Below are 19,089 nucleotides of genomic sequence, written 5' to 3'. Positions count from 1 at the left end.
AGAAGCATTAGTGTCTAAGTCAAGAGGGCATAAATGTCAACATGACAAAGATATAAAAGAACAACTGTGAATTTTTTCCAATGCTTTTTATTTTTGTCATAAAAAAAACAACAAAACAGTTAAAATAATGCAAGTAATGAAACAATTTCACAAATATTTACACAAGGCTACAGTGGCATGCCCTTGTGTGAATGGCTTTTCTGCTCTTTCAGCAGTCCGTCTGTGCTAAGTCCAAACATGCTTGGCACTTCCATGGTATCTCCATCCTGCATTTGCCACATGTGTATTTGTAGCAGTCAACACATCTTACAGTTGCGCAATTGTTCTTGCATCGATGGTTGACCTGACATTTTGCCCTTTTCCCAGGGCTAGGTGTGGGAGGTTGCTGCTGAAGCAGTTGCTCCTTATGTGCCTTCTTCTGACTCACATGAGAGTTGGCCAACTCTTTCGCGAGCTCAACCAGGAAGTCCACTCTTCTCTCCTGCACTCCGGTGCATTCCTTATGAAGAACATGAGCGTTCAGTGCCGCCATGTCGATCATGTTGTAGAACACGGCGACTGGCCATCTCCGTGTTCCTGCACGCACGCTGTACTCCCGCACCATCTGGTCCATCACATCCACACCACACTTTGTGGTGTTGTATTGTGTGACAGTGTTTGGCTTCCTTTTGGTGGTATTCTCAGTCTCAACCACATTGTGCATGCTGCTGAGAAGATAGACAGTCTTTTTCCGTTTCGGCGCATATACTGTGAGTGTTGCACCAGTGGTGGAAAACACTCGAGTGGTGAATTTAGTGTGGTCCTTCTGTCTAGTTGACTGAGGAATTTCCCGGTGAATCTTGTTGACTGTGCCAAGGATGGTGGTTTTCCGGCTAAGCAGTCGTTGCGCAAGGGACAGCGATGTAAAAAAATTGTCTGTTGTTACAGTTCTGCCCTTATCCATGAACGGCTCCATCAGCCTCATCACTACACTCTCAGAGAGTCTCTCTCCACTGGGACGACTGGGGTCCTTGCCAAGATATGGCAGGATATTGCAAATGTACTTTGATTTCAAGTCACAAGCCAGCCAAAACTTAATGCCAAATTTGTCCGGTTTTGTTGCAATGTACTGCAGAAAACTGCAGCGAGTCTTTGTCGGGAAAAGCTGTTGATCAATAGTGATGTGTCGACCAGGGTTATAAGATCTGATGCAGTTATTGACAAAAGATTCCCACAGATTAGAAATTGCAGCAAACTTATTTGTCTCCACTCGCTCACTGCGTGTGAACATGTTATCAAAGCGTAGGTGTTGCATGATGTTTTGGAAGCGGTTTCGGGCCATAGTAGCAATGATTCGTGGGTTTCCCAGCTCTGCTGACCAATTGTCACGTAGTGATGGAACTTTCTTCACCCCCCGCAAGATAATAATTGCAATAAATGCCATTAGTTCTGGGAGGTTCATGAACCAATCTGCCTGCTCCTTTTGCCGTGCATGCTGAATGGTCCATTCTTGAATGCTACGAAGCATTTCAAGTGTTATAAAACAGAAGAAGCTTTGAAGACGAGTCCGGATACTTCTTCTGGCCTTAGCAGTTGGCTCTCCATCTGTGCCGTATGGTTCTATTGGGGTGAAATTGAGACATGTCCCCAGCTGTTCTTCATGCCACACTGTGCCATCTTTAGCCATCTCTGTCCTCTCACTTCCCAACCGAGCCCTCTTTTCTGGCAGTGGAGCAGTCTCATCATCTGCAAGGTAAACAATTTCACAATTTCAGAGGACGAAAATAGGATGTTTTGGAAATAAGATTAAAAAAATCCTTTATTTGTACCAAAATGGAGAAATTCCAGTGTTGCAACTCACAGTACAGGACAAAGCAGAAAGAAAGAAATTTGTCATACCAAAAAGTTCAATAATAGTTTCAAATCTTACCTGAAGACTGCTCAGAGTCAGAGTCCGAATCCAGCTGAATTTGTATCTCTTCTCCATCTGAGTCACAAGGGTTTGTATCGCTGAGGATCAGGTCCAATGCCTGCTGAGTTGTAAGCCGCCTCTGCATTTTGCTTCCTTCTATTTGTTGGAGGTGAAGCTAGCTACTATTTATCCCCCTCAGCCCACCATCCCCCACTGCCACAGAATTTACCAGACGTTTCAAGGTAACAAGGAGGGGCTGGATGCAATGGGTGCATTCCTCAGGTAATGGCTGCATTTACAAATGAAGAGATGCTAATTTTTGCCAGCAGAGTCGTCAGTTTGGACGAAAGGTCTTTCGACCCTTCTCTGGGACTTTAGGGAGATATCAAAATTCCTGGGACTTCTAGTGATAATGAGTGAGAGGAGGGTTATGATGGGAACAATACACAGAAAAGTTTTAACTCAGACCACAGGCTACCCAATTATAAAATTACACAAAATGTGAAAACAAAAAGGAGACGCTTTTTCCACCCACTACCTGGCATCCACTTATGAGTGAAAATAACAGGGCTTGGTGGAAAACAACAGTGTCTAACAGGGAAAATGACTCATCTCGCTCCTATGGAGGACTGAAACTGCCAAAATGAAAAATAAATACAGAAATATAAAAATGGCTAAATAAACCAATTGATATGGCAATGAATTACACAAAATATTTATAATACCTATATTTATATTATATAATTTAGAAACATGTTACATACATTTATACATATAAATACATAATTTTCAGCTCTTTAACGTTGTATTAATACTCCTATTTTTTTTTGTTTTTACTTTTCCATCTAATTTACTTTTTTCTTTTTTTTTTTTTTTTGGTCATTTTTAGAATTTCTTATCTCCTATATTTTTTATGACTGTATGTATTTCTATATTATTTTACTTTTACATTTTCTTTTCCCCAAAATGATTTCTTTTCTGTATTTTATGTTCATCTGACTATTTTTAAAGCATATTTATTTCTGTGTTTTTTTTGCATTTCTCTATACATTTCTGCATCATTGTGTAAATGAAGAGGCGGTGCTTCCAGGCGTGTCTTGGCTGCAGATCCTCGTCTATTAGTCAAACAACACTGAGCAGGTAACAGGCTTTAAGTGCAAGGCAGTTTTGGTCCTCCATACACTCCATCCCTCTATGTCTCGCTTTCTGTTTTCCTCTGGTCTAGTTACCAGCTCCAGCACATCTCGTACATAAAAACACAGCTCCACTTGAATGAGAACATAGTCACCAATTATCTGTACAACATGCCCGCCTTCAGTTCTAAGAACAGACAGAGCAGACAAACAAGAGTTTGAACAGCATCAAAACGAGACAAAATCTGCAGCATATGAGCAAGTTTTTAAAGTTAGCTAAAGTTAAAAATTTGCTTAGGAGAAAAGGGGAAAAGCAGTAGCAAGAAAAAAAAAGAATATAATAAATATTGTTTACACATCTTTGCCATAGGATTGGAATTTCCTAAATGTTCAGTGTACTTGGGAGCGTTTGTCTCAGGTTAAGATTAACTTTATTGCTTTTTCTTCTTCTTCTTCTTTATCTGATCTAGCTATTCTCCATACATAATTATTATGAATTACAGCAGTAAAACTAAAACACACCTTTAATTCCTGGTTCATGTTTCTTTTTATCTTTTATATGAACACTTACAATAAATTTCTATAACTCCTATGAGTTAGTCAACAGCTGTTCTATTTTCATATTTTTTCTTAATTTGTATTTTAATTCCTGCTCTATATTTGTGCCATTATAAGTTTTTTTTCCCTATCTTACATTTAGTGTACATAAGCACTTTGAAAAAATAAAATGGTATGGTAAATAAAAAAATAATGAATAATGAAGATAAATATTTTAATAAACTTAGCAACAAGCTGAGCTGTATTTACTTACAACCTTTTAGATGTATGCAGTTTATCAACTAAATCTGATGCATTTTCTAAAAAGAAAACAAATGATTAGTTCAACTTATTATTGCTTGTTTTTGCTTATTGCCTAATGAGGCAATATTTGTTTAATCTGATTACTTGATTGACAGAAGAATAATGCTTGATTACCAAAAGACTTTCCCAAGATCTGCCATAAAAAGCAATGCAGACTTCCACATTTTCAAAATTCCCCTGAAATATATAATCCAAGTCCAGCTTTTTTAAACCTTTGGTTTCAGCATTTCAAAGGACACAGTCAATATTAAGTCATGATGACTTTGTCCATCTTTTATGCACAGTCCATTATTACCCTTAAAAACTGTCATGAGTGTCAGGGAATCCAACTCTTTTAACACTACAAATATCAGTACTGCTCTGCAACCTTTTCATCATTTGATGGTAACAAAAAAGCAAAAATTAAGCCACTTAGAGCCACTAAAACACCCCTACAGATGAACAAGAGTTAATAAACTTTTAGGTTTTTCTATCAGAAGCATGATTTTCAGCAGGTATTTAAAGTTTATGTCTGTCAAACATGATGACTATATTTCACAAACAGTCTGAATCACCACATGTGAAAGCAGACCGATTCTGAGTGACAGCTTTAATTCCATTACGACCAGCACAACTGTAAACAAGTGGGAATGGGGAGGGACTAGGCTGAGCAAAACATGTGTTCAAACGTTGTGCTTTCATTTGTTTCTCTTTGTCAAATTTGCATGGACAAAAGCACTTTTGAGTGTCTACTCAAACATGCATGTGTATGTGCAAATTCCAAAGAAGGCCAACTACATTTTGCCCAGCCAGACAAGAGATCGCCAGAAAAATACTAATGTGCACACAGAATTACAGAATACAAAAAAACCACAAGCAACTAACAGCATATGGAGAGCAGAGAGAAAGATGGACGACTGAAGGAGTATAAATCATTACCTTGGTTAAACTTGTTGCGGCTGCTGAGTTTCTCGCTTGTTTTATAAGGGTAATCAACTACAAATCATCAGAAAACAAAACCACTTTCCCCTGCTGTCTGCGCCTCTGCATACAGACACACATTTACACAAATATCAACACACTCACACAGAATCATGTTGTCAGAATGAAGCTGCATAATGAAGTCCAGAGTCATGTTAAAGTCAAGGAGATTGAATACATTAAAATTTTAACAAACAAGTGAATACTATACTATACTCAGTTGTTGCTCAGACACATATTATCTGCCTCTGAATGTATAAACATTCTCTCTCTCTCTCTCTCTCTCTCACTATCTATCTATCTATCTATCTATCTATCTATCTATCTATCTATCTATCTATCTATCTGCAGGGCTTGTGTCCATCTGTCTGAACAAACGCTCGGTTTCATTGCCCTCATAGTGAGTTACGGTGTTTTTGTCAACACACAAATAACATTGTGTGTGTTGACAAAAACACCTTAACTCAGTCAGTCAGTCAGTCAGTTTTAAAGAAAGTAGTGCTGGGCACTACTTTCTTTAAAACTGACATCTATCCTTTGCTCTTTTAACCACTGAACAGACGTTATCGACTAGGTGCAAATTTTCTTGTTTATGTCACTAGAGTGTGGTTAGTTTCTAATGAGATAACACCTAAAAAACTAACTTCATCCCATACTTCTCTATTTCATTTCTTCATGTCAAAACATTAAGTCTATCAAACAGAAGTGGCCAAAACTAAGGACAAAGAATCATAACATCCTGACTTAAGTACATGATCATGGTAAATATAGAGTAGTCATTTTTTTTTTCCTTTTTTTCCCCTTGAGTTACATATTAGCAGGCTTATTCATAGTATTGTGATCGCCAAGGGTTTATAAAACAACCAAGGCTGTCTACAGTTATATTTGCCTTAAATACAAGCACTACCAAAATAACAATTATTTGGCACATCTGTGTATTCTTTTTCTGTCTTCTGTCTGTCTTCTGAATTAAAATCTCTCCTCTCCCTGCTGCCCTTATCTCCCTGCCAAATAAGAGGCAGAATTAATGATGGTGGCTAATAAAAGCATCTATATAGCTGTGGCTGGGATTTTTATCATTTCTGGTGAACCAAGAAAAGCCATTTGGACATTTAAACATTAACATTGACACTTTCAATATAAAAGGGGTATATTTATGTATTTAAGTTGTAAACTGTTAGTCTCTCTCTTTTGATGATTAAAAAAAAAAAAAAAGTGTGGTTTGTGGGTACCATTTCTCTATTCAGTCAGACTGAGGTCAGACAACCTAACTTGAACAGTGAAAAACATTCCATTCTTTGGCCACAATAGGGGAAAAAACACATTGGTTGCTTGTGTAACATGTCGAACATCAGTGTCCTGCTACATGTTCATAAAACTCAGAACTATGCATAATTAAAAGGCAACCAGGTCAGGTCAACCTTTTACGGTTCACACAACACGGAAGCAAAAAGCTTCAAATGCTGTTAACCTCAAAGTCACTGTGACATTTTAGTTGAAATGTGCAAAAGAAGAAATAGTAAAACAATCAAACATGTCAGTGTCAAATTGCATGGTACTCTTTGTACATGAAATATCTCACTTCAATGACCAAAAACAAAGGGATTTACATTCTTGTAATTGTACCATTGCAGATTTGTTCTCAGGACATTTGTGCTGCTGCTTTAGACTCAACAGGACATTTCACAAAGTAATAAACAGTATTCTGGCGCATACGGGCCGATGAAGTGGCCATTCTGACATTACTGCAACAACCACAGACTCTTTGCAATTTACAGTTTTGCTTGTTTAAAGGCTGCTTCAAATTACAGATAGCTGAAAACGTACATTAGAAAACTGTAGAACAGTTTGTTACAATTTATTTTTGGCCAAACAACAACAGAGCGTGGCCAATTAAAATTAAAGACCTGCCTCTCTCAGCTGCAGGGAGCCTATCACTAAAATTTATCTTTGCTTGTCCAAAGTTTAATACCTGATCCAAACTTAACTCTATCTGGATAAATAAATAAATACACAAATGAACAATTGCGTTTTTCCGGAGAATGTGCAAAAAATTTGGTCTGCACATTTCAGTTAGTTGCAGTAAACAGATTTAATCCTTAACAGGAAATTTGCTGCTTAAGATGAGACTGACATCTGAAAATGCAAGGTGAAGGGCGTAGAGGAGGTTCTCTACGGCAAGAAGGAGTCTGATAATGAAGACGATAGTTTGATGTGGAAATGCTTTTGTTTTCTGTACAATACATTAAGATTGTGTCCATATCAAAGCTGCATATATCTGAATACATTACCAGTATGCAACGAGTTGAGAGTAAGGAGTCAGAGAATCTCCTACTAGGACACATATTCACACATTTGTTTACTTGCTGTAAATGTGTGGCAGCTAAAGAAAATTTGAAGTCTACAAACAGTCTCACCTGCTGATCCTCCAAACAGCCCATTGGGGGACTGGTTGGAAAATCTCTGAAAGAAGTCCAGATTAAATTGGTTTTCTTTGTTCCATTTCTCTGGTAAACGTCTAAAATATTTTATAACTGCAGTGCATATGGGTGGGAAAACAACATCTTTTGTTATTACTTTAGTTTGTTTGTCCATCTTTTGTTCATCCGGAGATCTGAGAACATGATCCAGCTACAAGTAACATGTCATTTTTATTACTTTCCCGGATGACTTAGGCAACAAGGAAGAATCATGACTGCAACAACAGCATTTTATTGGTTATAAAATTACAGGCAAGTTTGAGTTTTACTTCCACCGATCAGCCTTAATGTCCTATCCTATAGTTCATGTTTCACAGCATTCCCAGAGTGCTTTGCAATCTGCTGACCCCACATTTGCTTCTGCTTCTCCATCAAGCCTTGTTACAAAAAATCTCAGATCCACTTTCAGTTTTCCTGATTTTTCTTACTGGACCAGATAATAGAGCAACAAATCATTTATCCATTTGTTCATTCACTTGTACTATTTTTAACCTTAGAAAACATTTTTGATATCACAGGATTATAATTCTTAATCTATAGCTGGTGAAATATATTCACATTACTATATTAAAACATAAACCACATCTGTGATATCTCAGTGGAAAACAAATAGTGTAAACAAAGAGAACCAACAATATAGCCCACAAATAAGCACACTCTCTCTTCGAATGTAATTTCTGATCAAATACAACAAGGCTTGATCGATGTACTTAAAAAGCAAGTTTGACCCGAGCAGACTATGGATCCTGCCAAAAGCAGTTGTTATACACTAAATAATGCAAAACACTGCATGAGGAAGAACAAAGGGAACCAGATAATAACAAACGCAAGCCATAACAAGAAAAATACACAGTATGACAATAATGAGGCAGACAACAGACGTGACAACAGCAAGTCACAGACCTCTAACAAACATTGAGAAGATCACAAACATTTATAAATCATAATAATCACTGATAAATTCCAGTGTATTTTTCTAAAATTATTTGGATTCAAATCTAAATTCAATAAGCTCTTCCTTTGTTTATGTTCCTCCTCACTACCCAAATTCATGAAACTCAATTTGGAAGCTTTTGCATAAACCTGCTGACAGACTGATTGACCAACTAAAAGCAATTGAAAACATCCGTTCTGCCAAAGTGAGGCCGTAACCAGCTGTTGAAAGAGTTAGAGAGAGCATGTTAACTCAATTTAAGTTTCAATAGCTACCAGGGATCTCATTTGAAACCAATTTCGGAACTGCACATATCCTCCATTTATTTGCCTGTAGGAAAGCATTCAAACCAAAACTTTCAAAGAAAAAAAAACAGCATAGTATGATCTATTTTTTGTAGCATATGACCTTTATTAATTAAAATTAAAATTAAAATTAATTAAAGAAGTCTAACAGACAGCAGGAGACGCATGTTATAAATGGAGTGCATTACAAAATGAGAAACAATGTAAAGCACAGGAAAAAGTGTCAGATTTAAAAGGCATTATCATGACTAACAGAAATCAGTTCTCTAAAACTGAGTGCATTATGCCATCAACATGACAAATATCTGGTATCCCTAGAACTGATATCTTGGACTGTTTGTATTACTTGTTTTGTATTTACACAATAAGATCCAACACAATATGTGAGCATATTACCTTGAAACAAGGATTAGCATAAATTTAAAGCATGGATATAATGGCCAGGTATCAGGAATCCAACTGTAAGATTTTCAAACATTTTATTTATTTTACTAGATCGTGTCAATAAGAGCAATTATCAAGGCAAAATCAGCTCTAAAGTAGTCCAATAGAGTTATTAAAGACAAGCTAAAAAAAGACTGGACAACAAAAGGAGTTGTTAACAGATCTGTGGACAGCAATGTATGTGTGTGTGTTTGTGAGAGAGAGAAAGAGAGAAGTAGAGAGTGAAAGCACTAGAAATCCAAGCCAAAACTCACTGGGCCTTGGCCTGCTGGCATCAAACCACTGGCCAGAAATTACCCAGGATCCATTGTTGTGAATGGACACGTATCAACCAGAAAGAAGCAAGCGAGAGAGACAGTCAGGCATGAAATATTTACGTCAATAGTAATAAAGGATATTGACTTAAATTGCATTTGGAGCATGCATGCAGCAGGGCATCCGGTCATGAACCGTTATCCCTCAAGCTGGATAAAGTAGGTGGAGCCTCCTGTGGAGGCCTGTTGGGTTCCAACCAATCTCCCTCTGTGGGCTTGCCTCTCCCTCTCTGTGCTACTGTAGCACCAGGAAAAGTGAAAATAAGGAATGGAGGCTTGGGGGTGGTTGAGGGGGACGGTAAGCGGTTCACTCACAGCCCCTTGTAGTGGGCCTCTGAAGACAGACAGAAAGAGTGAGCTAGAAGGCAGACAGAAGCCGTGGCTCACTGAAGTGTTCTGAGAGTCCCTCTCAAACCAGGGCAAGTCCATGCAACGGCCAAAAATGTTAACACCCTCTCTGTGAGTAGTGAAAAATCACATCATACCTTCACTGCATTCCCATTTTTAAGTGGATGAGATTTGGAGAATATAAAACTTGTCTAATCTGTTCACATGCAAAATGTACTAAATGTACCAAAAATTAAATTAATGTGTTCTCACAATTATAGTGTATTTCAGACAAAAATGTTACAGATACATACATAATGTAATTAAAATAATAAAATACCACCAGAATGTTCAAGGTTACTTTATTAATACCTGTGGGTAGATTTGTTTTGTAGAAACAATGATAGTATTTGGCATTTCATAACAAAACATTGAACCTGACAGACTGGTACTTGATCAGGTGACAAGACAAAAATAAAAACAAAACTTAAAAGGTGCTCAGTGTTCTGCCATTCACAAATATAGCAGCAGCAAGGACAAGTAAAAAGATTAAATTAAATAAGATCTGGATAAAAAATAAATAAATAAAAAACAATCTCAGGGACGAAAACCAGGATAAAAACATAGAATTTAGAGATCACATTGATATATAGAACTAAAAAATAAAATAGAATAGAATAAATTTTACATATTTACAAAGACATTTGTAATATAGCTGCAGAAGAAAATTTTCTAGACAGATTATCTAAAGATAAGACAGAAACTGGTCAACTAGTGCTATCTCAATTTTTATTCTTCTTTTGGAAAGACTCATTCTGCTCTTAATAATAAATATTTAAGTGGAATAGATACACAAAGTCTTCCATCTCTTGTCCTTAGATGCAAGACAAAACACCAGAGAGCATCTTTTCCCTCTGGACAAAAAGATCACTGAAATAATAAACTGTGTAGATGTTAAAAAATAAAAAAACAAAACACTATATAATTTGCTATCAATTCAAATCTTTTTTTTTCTTTATGGAAAACTCATGTTCAAACCTTTTGACTGAAAAGATTTTACAAGAAAAAAAAAAAAGTCTGGAGTGTTAAAAGAGAAGATGGAGGTTGGAAATGTAGATGAATTCTGACTATACAAAAAGTTAAAACATCCATACTAATACACACAAACATACACGCACATACACGCATGCTGGCTTAATTAGTAACCTCAGTAATGAGCCAGGCATGCTTTTAGCGTGGTCGTAAAACACGTCCGTGTGAGCCCTCACATTAGTCTAATTAAAAGACCTCTGTTTAAATCAATGGAAAGTGAGTCTAATCGTCAACACAGAAAGCAGGGTTTGTTACGAAAGGCTTCCGACTGCACAAAGAATTCTCTTTATTACAGAGTTCTGTGTTTTCCACTGTATTTGATATTGTGAGGGAGCAGTCACTAAATGAGTCAAGTTACAGTCTTCCTGTTGATCATGACGCCTCTTTGATCCAGCACTCAGTGGAGGAAATTATAGATAATCCAGGGTCAGTAGTTTAGATAAAGTGAGAGAAGCATCACCGGCTCCTAAATTCAATGAAAATGTACAAACTTTAATTTGTAGAAAATTAAGCATATAAATGAGTAACTTAATACTCTGAGCAGGATATAAATACACACAGCTAGCCCACCCATGTGTAGTCTATGTGTGGGAAACAGAGTTTCCCAGTCTGATTCTAATTAAGCTAAATTAAAGTCATTGAATGAGCTGTGTATTTCAGGACACACTGGGAAACTTCCTTTCTTGTTTGGGGCTTGCATTTTCTGTGACGTGGAAAAAACTGGGAGCTTTACTATTTTCTACTCATTCTATTACTATTCAATCATATCATACTTTAATAAAACTGACCACAGTAATCACTGCAAATGTCTCATTGGGAGACAAAAATAAAACAAAAAAATAAGAAGTTTGTAAATAATATAGGCTTGTAAATACAGGTTTGTAAATAAACTGATTTGCAGTAGGGTTGATCTGGCCCAATGGACTGCTTTTCAGCTTATCCAAAGAACAAATACACATTATTTAGCCTAATTAGCATTCAAAGCATAAAATGCGATGTGATAATTAACTTTTAAAAGAATAATTTGTGAGGCATTGGGGGTGGCCGGGGAATCTCCAATGTAGGAGACGATTCTCCAACAGCCTTTGGCAGCAAAATGTTAGACACTGCACATAAAAAAAACAAACCTTGCTTTCAATAATTCAGTTTATTGCATGACTTCTCTGATCTTTGCTTACTTCCAACATGTTATCTAAGCTTACAATGCTGTTGCTTTTTCCATATTTACACAGGCAGAGTATTATCTGTTACTTCAAAGTGAATATTGAAGGCCTTCACAACTCTGTAAAATATACACCTTTGCAGATCTCCTGTCTGCAAAACAGACTGATGTTAACCGCAGTTTCCACTTCCACTTAAGAAGTTGAGCTGTTCTACAGCCATGTTACAGTCCGTCTGGGCCTCCCAGAGGAAAAGAAAAAGAGGCCTGCATTTTATTTTGAGGTAAACAGAAACATAATAATGTTTGGCTGGCCTATTTCAAACATTCAATATTTCAAATATTCCGTAGATTTACAGTAATCACCATTTTTATTGACATGTTACGGAAAAAACATTGACACTTTTTTCTTTTAACCTTGTCATGTCCAGCATCATAGGGAGCAAACTGATGGTCTGGCTTCCGTTTTGTGCCAAACAAATCTGCTTTGCCAAGAGGAGCTTTATAGCGAAATGGCTACTACTTAAGTATTTTTCTTAATTTGTTGCTGAATTTATACATTAATGCTGGACCTGCCAGGGTGGGGGGATAAAGAAGAGAGTGAACAGAAGAAATAAGGAGAGTGAAGAGAGGGGGAAAAGAAGACTAAGATATAAAATATAGAAACCATCTACCAAAAAAAATCCTCTGTTGCATTCTTGACAACAAAGTAAAACAAATTATTAAAATAAAAAAAAACTACCCAGATTTCACCACAAAGTGAAATAATTGTGTGTGTCTGACCTCTGTGTTTAAAGTTATTTCCAGTGTCGAATGCATTTTTGTCTGGTGGAAATTGAGCTCTAACCTCTACACTGTTAAGCTAAGCTACCCCAAACCATAACATAGTGCATGAACCCTTTGATCTTACACCACCATGTGAAAAATAAAACTCTGTGAACCTGTAATTTTGTGACAAATACTTGTATGTTAACCTGTGACCTTAAACTGTGAGGTGAGTCATTATTGACGCTTATCTTTCCAAGCCCCTTCGGGCCTTTAAACAAGACATAATCACATCAGCCACAACACTAAAGCTACTACATTTATGTTGTAGCTTCACAATTACCTTACATAAGGAATTCATTAGCTCCTGTTTAGCACGTTCGTATTAAGGAGGGAGAAGACTTTGGATTACGGGAATACAGGATTTTTATATATATAAACAATCTCCTAAAGTTGAATGCCACAAAGAAAGACAAAGAAAGTAATTTTTCTAACTCTTTTCCCAGTTCATCACACTAATGATTCAATCTCCAATCAGTTCTTCAAAGTTTCTACTTTTTGTTGCAAACATCTGCTGTCTTTCCGGTCTTTCCCTTCGGGGGAGGGAAACCTTTATCTTACAAGGAGTGATGTGTTTGAAATGGGCAGAAGAGAAACCTATTAGTACGACCACCATAATGGCCATGTTTACATGAGTTTTAATCCCCCTTTATTCAGAATAAAATTTAAATCTTGTTTAAATAGATTAAAAATGACACTGTAAGCACCTAAATCCGAATGAAAATGACGATTCCGAATTAAATTTAAATTCAAAGTAAGTTGCTGGTTTATTCTGATTTTAAATCATTTCCATGTAAATGCGAAGGAGAATACTTTATTCCAAATTATTAAATTCTGAATAAATAATTCTAAATTAAAAAACATCATGTGACTGTGGCCAATGTGACAGGCATAGTGAAAGCTCAGGAAATAAAAACTATTGCAATAACAAGAGAACAGAAAAGTGCCGAGCCTAATTACTGAATAATCAGCATTGATGAACAAAAAGCAAAAACGAGAGTTTACTGGCACTGTCATTATTCTTTAGACTTTTCTCTGCATGTATTTGTATCTATACGGCATGGGACAGACAATAAATACATTTACAACTAAAACAAATCTGACCAGAAATTCCAGCTGACATGTTTACTATAAGTAGGAATCTTCAGGCACATCCTGATTCAATTATGATTCACATCAGCTCTATGCGGTTATAAAAAGGTGATTAATGCATTAATGCATTGTTTGACAACTTCACTACTTTCCGAGTGGAAACGTACAACATGGTTTCTCAAATTTGTCAAGAACAAACAACAAAGAAAACTCGTCTATTGGCTAATCCAGGACAACTTCTTCCACCACATAAGCACAAAACTTCAGAATCAGAAAACTTTATTAAAACATAACATTAAAACATGGCGCTGCATCAGGTCCTAGCAGTCTTGAGTCAACCAAATTTCTAACAACTTTTACAGAGTTCTTCCACATCTGACCGCGAGACATTTCTTCCGGCCAGATGAGCCTACGTATTGGTTGCGTTTACTCACAACGCCCTTTGCATTGTAGTCAGCTTCCTTTATTTGGTTCACTTGAAGCTAATCAAGAACTACATTTATGGGTGAACCAGAGTTCACTTTTTTGATCCGCATCAGAGAAACCAAAGTTCTTTGGAATACGCACTTGCTTTTAATGTGGAAGCTACTGGTCAGATTTCACATCATGTCTGTTCTGTGCACACCACAGACGGTCTGGGTGATTCACGTGGTTCAAGCATGCGCAGAAAGAACACACACCATAGAAACCACGCCTCTCAATTCCGATCGAGGCAGACCGGATCAACTGAGGTGTTTATATGACACATTTTTCTTCAGACTGGACGTTCAATCGGATCAAAAGCGCTCTATGTAAAGGCAGCAAATGCCTGCTATAAAATCCTTAAAGGCAACAATATAGTTTACTGTTGATAAGAGCTCTGTGATATCTACCATCAGAGTTGTTGCAACAATTAAAACTGGCATCAGATCTTACTTGATCAGGTCAAACAGGATTGCTCTCTGCTGAAATAAAAGTTATCAAACTGCAGTTTTTTTTTTTTTCCTCAACTTTTATCCCCTTAGTTTCATAGTGTCACCGGGAACCTTTTTTCTTTTGAGAGCTAGTCTCTAAAGTACAAACACTTTAATCCTATAGCCCTAATATAGTTCAACCATCCTTGATAAGTACTTTGATAAGCAAGAAGAATTTAAGGTATGAACTTTTTTTTTTTTTTTTTTTTTTTTCCAGCCTGTTTCAGCCTTTTCAGACAGCAGCCCCCACAGCGAGAGGCAGACGGTGGCATCAAGGGGCCCAAACAACGGCAGACTTGGCTCGCGCGACACAAAACATGGCAGAGCCTGGCGGGGTGCCAGTGTTAAAAGAGGGGGTGAAATTGCATCGCTGTGCAGGGAAGAGGGGGCTCTGGATTTATGACACAAAGCTAAATTAAAATATTGTGAAATATAAGACTGCAAAACTGTCTTCTTTCCATTATCTTGCTTTTTCTCTCTTAATGTTAAAACTGAATTAATTGCACTGTTAATTTCGAACTGGAATTACTTAACAAAACCTCAAATTTGTATTCTGCACATGACAGCACCTTGAGAGACTGTGATCAAGATCAATTTAAAGTCATGCGATAGTAAAAGTGTGTGTTGCAGTGACACATGACTGCACAGTCTGAAGGTAGCCTCAAACCCTGTGAACTGCACAAAGCCACTGAAAAATCTAACGCATAACAAAGAAGCATGTATATCCCTATAGGCATTTACATGTGTGGGTGTACATGCACATATGCACAAATGCATTCCTTACTGCTTGGAGCTCGCCTACATTTCAAAATAGTACACTACACCTTGAAGACCGTGTACATCTGTTATCATTTTACAACCTGCCTGTAACTCAGCAGAGTAAAAACCTCTCAAGCACAATGTGTTCCACTAAGCACCTCATTACAGAAAAAGCCCCTCCATATCCCACTGAGGTAATAGGTGGGAGGGAGGACTTTATATTATAAAATCAATAAAGCAAAATGACAGATTGTCCCTTATATGGCAATGCATCTCAACCCCTAGCTTTACTGAGAACTTTGACAAACTTAACGCTGACTCAGAGGATGTATAAAGCAGTCGGCATGAGCAATGGGAGGTCCGTGAATTCTGTTGTGGGTAGCACGGCGTGTTTTCTCACAGCTTAGTACAACACCAACCTGGTAAGATCATAGGGTGCAAAAACACAAGCAAATGATGCAACAAAAGCGTAATCTGGGAGAAAAAGCCACATGTTCTTCAAAGAATAAAACTCAAATTTCGCAATGCTGTGGCAGCCCTGGCAGCAAAAGGTACACAAACTGTAACAACCCATTTGAGTCCAATTAAACAATAAAAACATAGCAAAGCTGCAGTTTTACACACACTGCTAAAAATAAATAAGAGTCCATTTAGAAAAGCATGGAAATTGTAGGTAAAATTTACATAATCTCATCACATGAAATTATAAATTAATGATAACTGATAAGCAAAACTACTGATCATTAAATGTATATTTATTTATTACAAGAACAATAAAATATACAAAAAAACTTTACTGAATCTGATGGCAGATCTCCTCTGAAACATCTGAAAAGACTAAACAGTACTGAATGTCTGACAGAACAACACTGGGACTCGTGTTAATCAGAGAACAACAAATGATCACAATCTAGTGGAGGAAAGTGATGTTCTCATCTGCACATGGAAGTGTCATCCAGATCGGTACCTTCCATTTAAAATCACTACTATCACTGCTACTATGAGTACTGCGTCTGTAGCCAGTAACGCTTTCTACCTTAAGCCTCAGGTGCACCACCTCACCTGTTCTCTCATCATCCCGTTCATAGCTGACATTTTGTAAATGCAGTCATGTTCTGTGCACATAAAGCCCAGACTGTCCTTTATATTCAAACCACAGTCAGTCAGTAGTACATCACCTGGAAAGGTTTCTGCAGAAGTCCACTGATCTCTGGGATGTTTATCCAACATATTCACTGCACAGCATCAGACCACAGGTACTCCAAAAATGGTGAAATGCTTCCACAACTGTGTGCATTGATGACATCAGTGTGCATTCTCTATACTGTACTTTCTATTTAAATGTACTATGTCTAAATATAGACATAGGATATGACACCAACCAGAATAAAAGAATAATTTTTCATTGTACTACAGCCACAGACTTGCACACATTCCCCTAAACTCAGCTCTACTGTTACTCTGTCCATTTGTAATCCCTGCAGTCTCCACCACAACAGACAGTCGGCCTCCAGGAAAGAAGGCATGCAACACCTCCGTGTAATTTTAAACCACATATCTTCCTTCTTGTCTATTTAAATTCAATGTAATTAAAAAGTTAACTTAAAGAAATACTGCAATTTTAGTTGCATCTACTTGTTTAAATTTATAGTGATTTGCACGCTAGTCCTGATGCAGGCAAGCAGACACACATGTGAAATGTGAAAGGATGCACTTGCCTATGACAATAGCATCACATATAAATTAATAAGGTTAGTGCAGAACCTGAAATGTAGAATACCACGTGGTCTCAATGTAAACACTATATGTTAGGTAAACAAAAAAGAGCGACAAGATTTTTTAATTCTTTTTCCAATATAATACAATATTGAGGAGACAGTACATCACACCGAATGCTAAAGAAAGATTTGTTTTTTCTTACCTGAGTTGTCATATCAACCTTCACTTTGTGGAGTAGATAAGGGGAGAGCAAATATTACAGCCAGGTCCTCACAATTTCACGAACCAGATGGTGGCTTTAACACAAATTTCCCACGTTGAAAAAAAGAATATATATATATATATATATATATACATATATATATTTCCAGAGTATAAAGCAAAACTGTCAAGAGAGACGAGAAGAGAGGTGAGTTAGGATGAGCCACGCAACGGTCAGCGTAGGTGGGGGTGGGTGCCGTCCCGTTATTTTTTGCCTGGACACACTGTTCCGTCAAGCCAAACGTCATTCAGTAAATCTGGCAATTCGCCGGTCGCTCAGTTTAAGCACCATCGGGAAAGAGACTTTGGACCTTTCGCGAATCGTTTAGGGTCATGTGGGAGATTCGGCACACACGCACCAGTCACACATGATGTAACACTTCATTCAACCAAAACTTTCAAGTTTTTATATTTTTCCACTGCTTGCTACCCTCACAAAACCGCGATGTCAGAGAGAGAGAGTATTAGAAGGAAAAGCCCTTAGCAAACTAGATGAGATTCAGAGCTGACCATTTGTGACACGAATTAAGTCAGGTTACAAGGTTTGTATACGTGCCAATACACACAACCGTGTTAAATTGTCACATTTTTAAAGGAGCGTTGCCGTCTCTTTTTTCTACACATGAGCAGACCGGACTGGGCTCGGGGAAAAAAGGGGCTAGCAAAAAGATGAGCGGTGGGCTATCAGCGATATGTGGAAAATGCCCTGCAGTTTTCACATATTGTGCATTTTATTGCGAATATTATTGTGTTACAGTTTCGGGACGGTCGTGAATTGTTTCTACACAATGACATTACGCCCAGGCTGACTGAATACATTGTTAATGTCATCGGTATGTCAAAATATTGCAGCCCGCTGGAGAGCAATCACAACAGCTAGCGCTACGTTAACAGCAGCACACTTAACTGGCCTCAGAAGCGCGTGTGCTACACGGCACTTCCCAGCTAAACGAAACGAGAAAGAGCGTTAAGTACATAGCTACAACAGTGTTATAACACCTCTGACTAAACGGGACGACACCGCAGGCACGGGGAAGTGTAAAATAACTTACATTAGTCCACACGAAGAGCAACGTAGGCAGACACTCCGTTAGTCCAATTTTTTTTAGATCTGTATCAACACAGATGGACAGCACTTCTACATTGCCCCGCCCCCACAGCTCGCCAGTCAGGCATATCTATACGTATATACGATCCCAACAGCGTCCAATCACAGCTCTCCACTCTGGAATGGTGTGTGTTTCAATTGGCTGAGCAGCTTATCAGTCTCGAGTTCCGTTTTCAGCTGTCTCCCTACCATATAGGGGTGTGTCGTGACGTAGCAAACAGCCTGATAGATAGTAAACATTTCCCATAAAAGAAATTAAAATACCACAGTGTTTGAAATAATTACAAGTATTTTATTCACCTTCTATTTTCAGGCAACATGTTTACATACACACATGAGGTAAGTTTCACAAGAGTTATTGTCATTTTAGGTGCATTCACAAGGTGAAATTTTCCATTTTGCTGTTGTGTTTTAAACTTAAATATACTCACATTTCTCATCATTAACCATTTATGATTTACCTATACATAAT

General features: G+C 37.5%; 1 protein-coding gene across 1 annotated transcript in view; it reads right to left on the bottom strand.

The window, feature by feature from the left end:
• LOC121651269 (vitamin D3 receptor A) overlaps positions 1–18,642 on the bottom strand; it is a 73,419-nt gene extending 54,777 nt beyond the window's left edge. The window contains exons 1-2 of the mRNA XM_042003309.1: positions 18,562–18,642; positions 17,451–17,633 (exon numbers count right to left, since the gene is read on the bottom strand). The gene's annotated coding sequence lies outside the window, so the exon portion shown is untranslated. The remainder of the gene's footprint in view (positions 1–17,450; positions 17,634–18,561) is intronic.
• Between the last annotated feature and the right edge of the window lie 447 nt (positions 18,643–19,089).

This window comes from Melanotaenia boesemani, chromosome 13 (assembly GCF_017639745.1).
Source record: "Melanotaenia boesemani isolate fMelBoe1 chromosome 13, fMelBoe1.pri, whole genome shotgun sequence".
Lineage (NCBI taxonomy): Eukaryota > Metazoa > Chordata > Actinopteri > Atheriniformes > Melanotaeniidae > Melanotaenia > Melanotaenia boesemani.
This window is presented reverse-complemented; position numbering and strand designations above follow the sequence as displayed.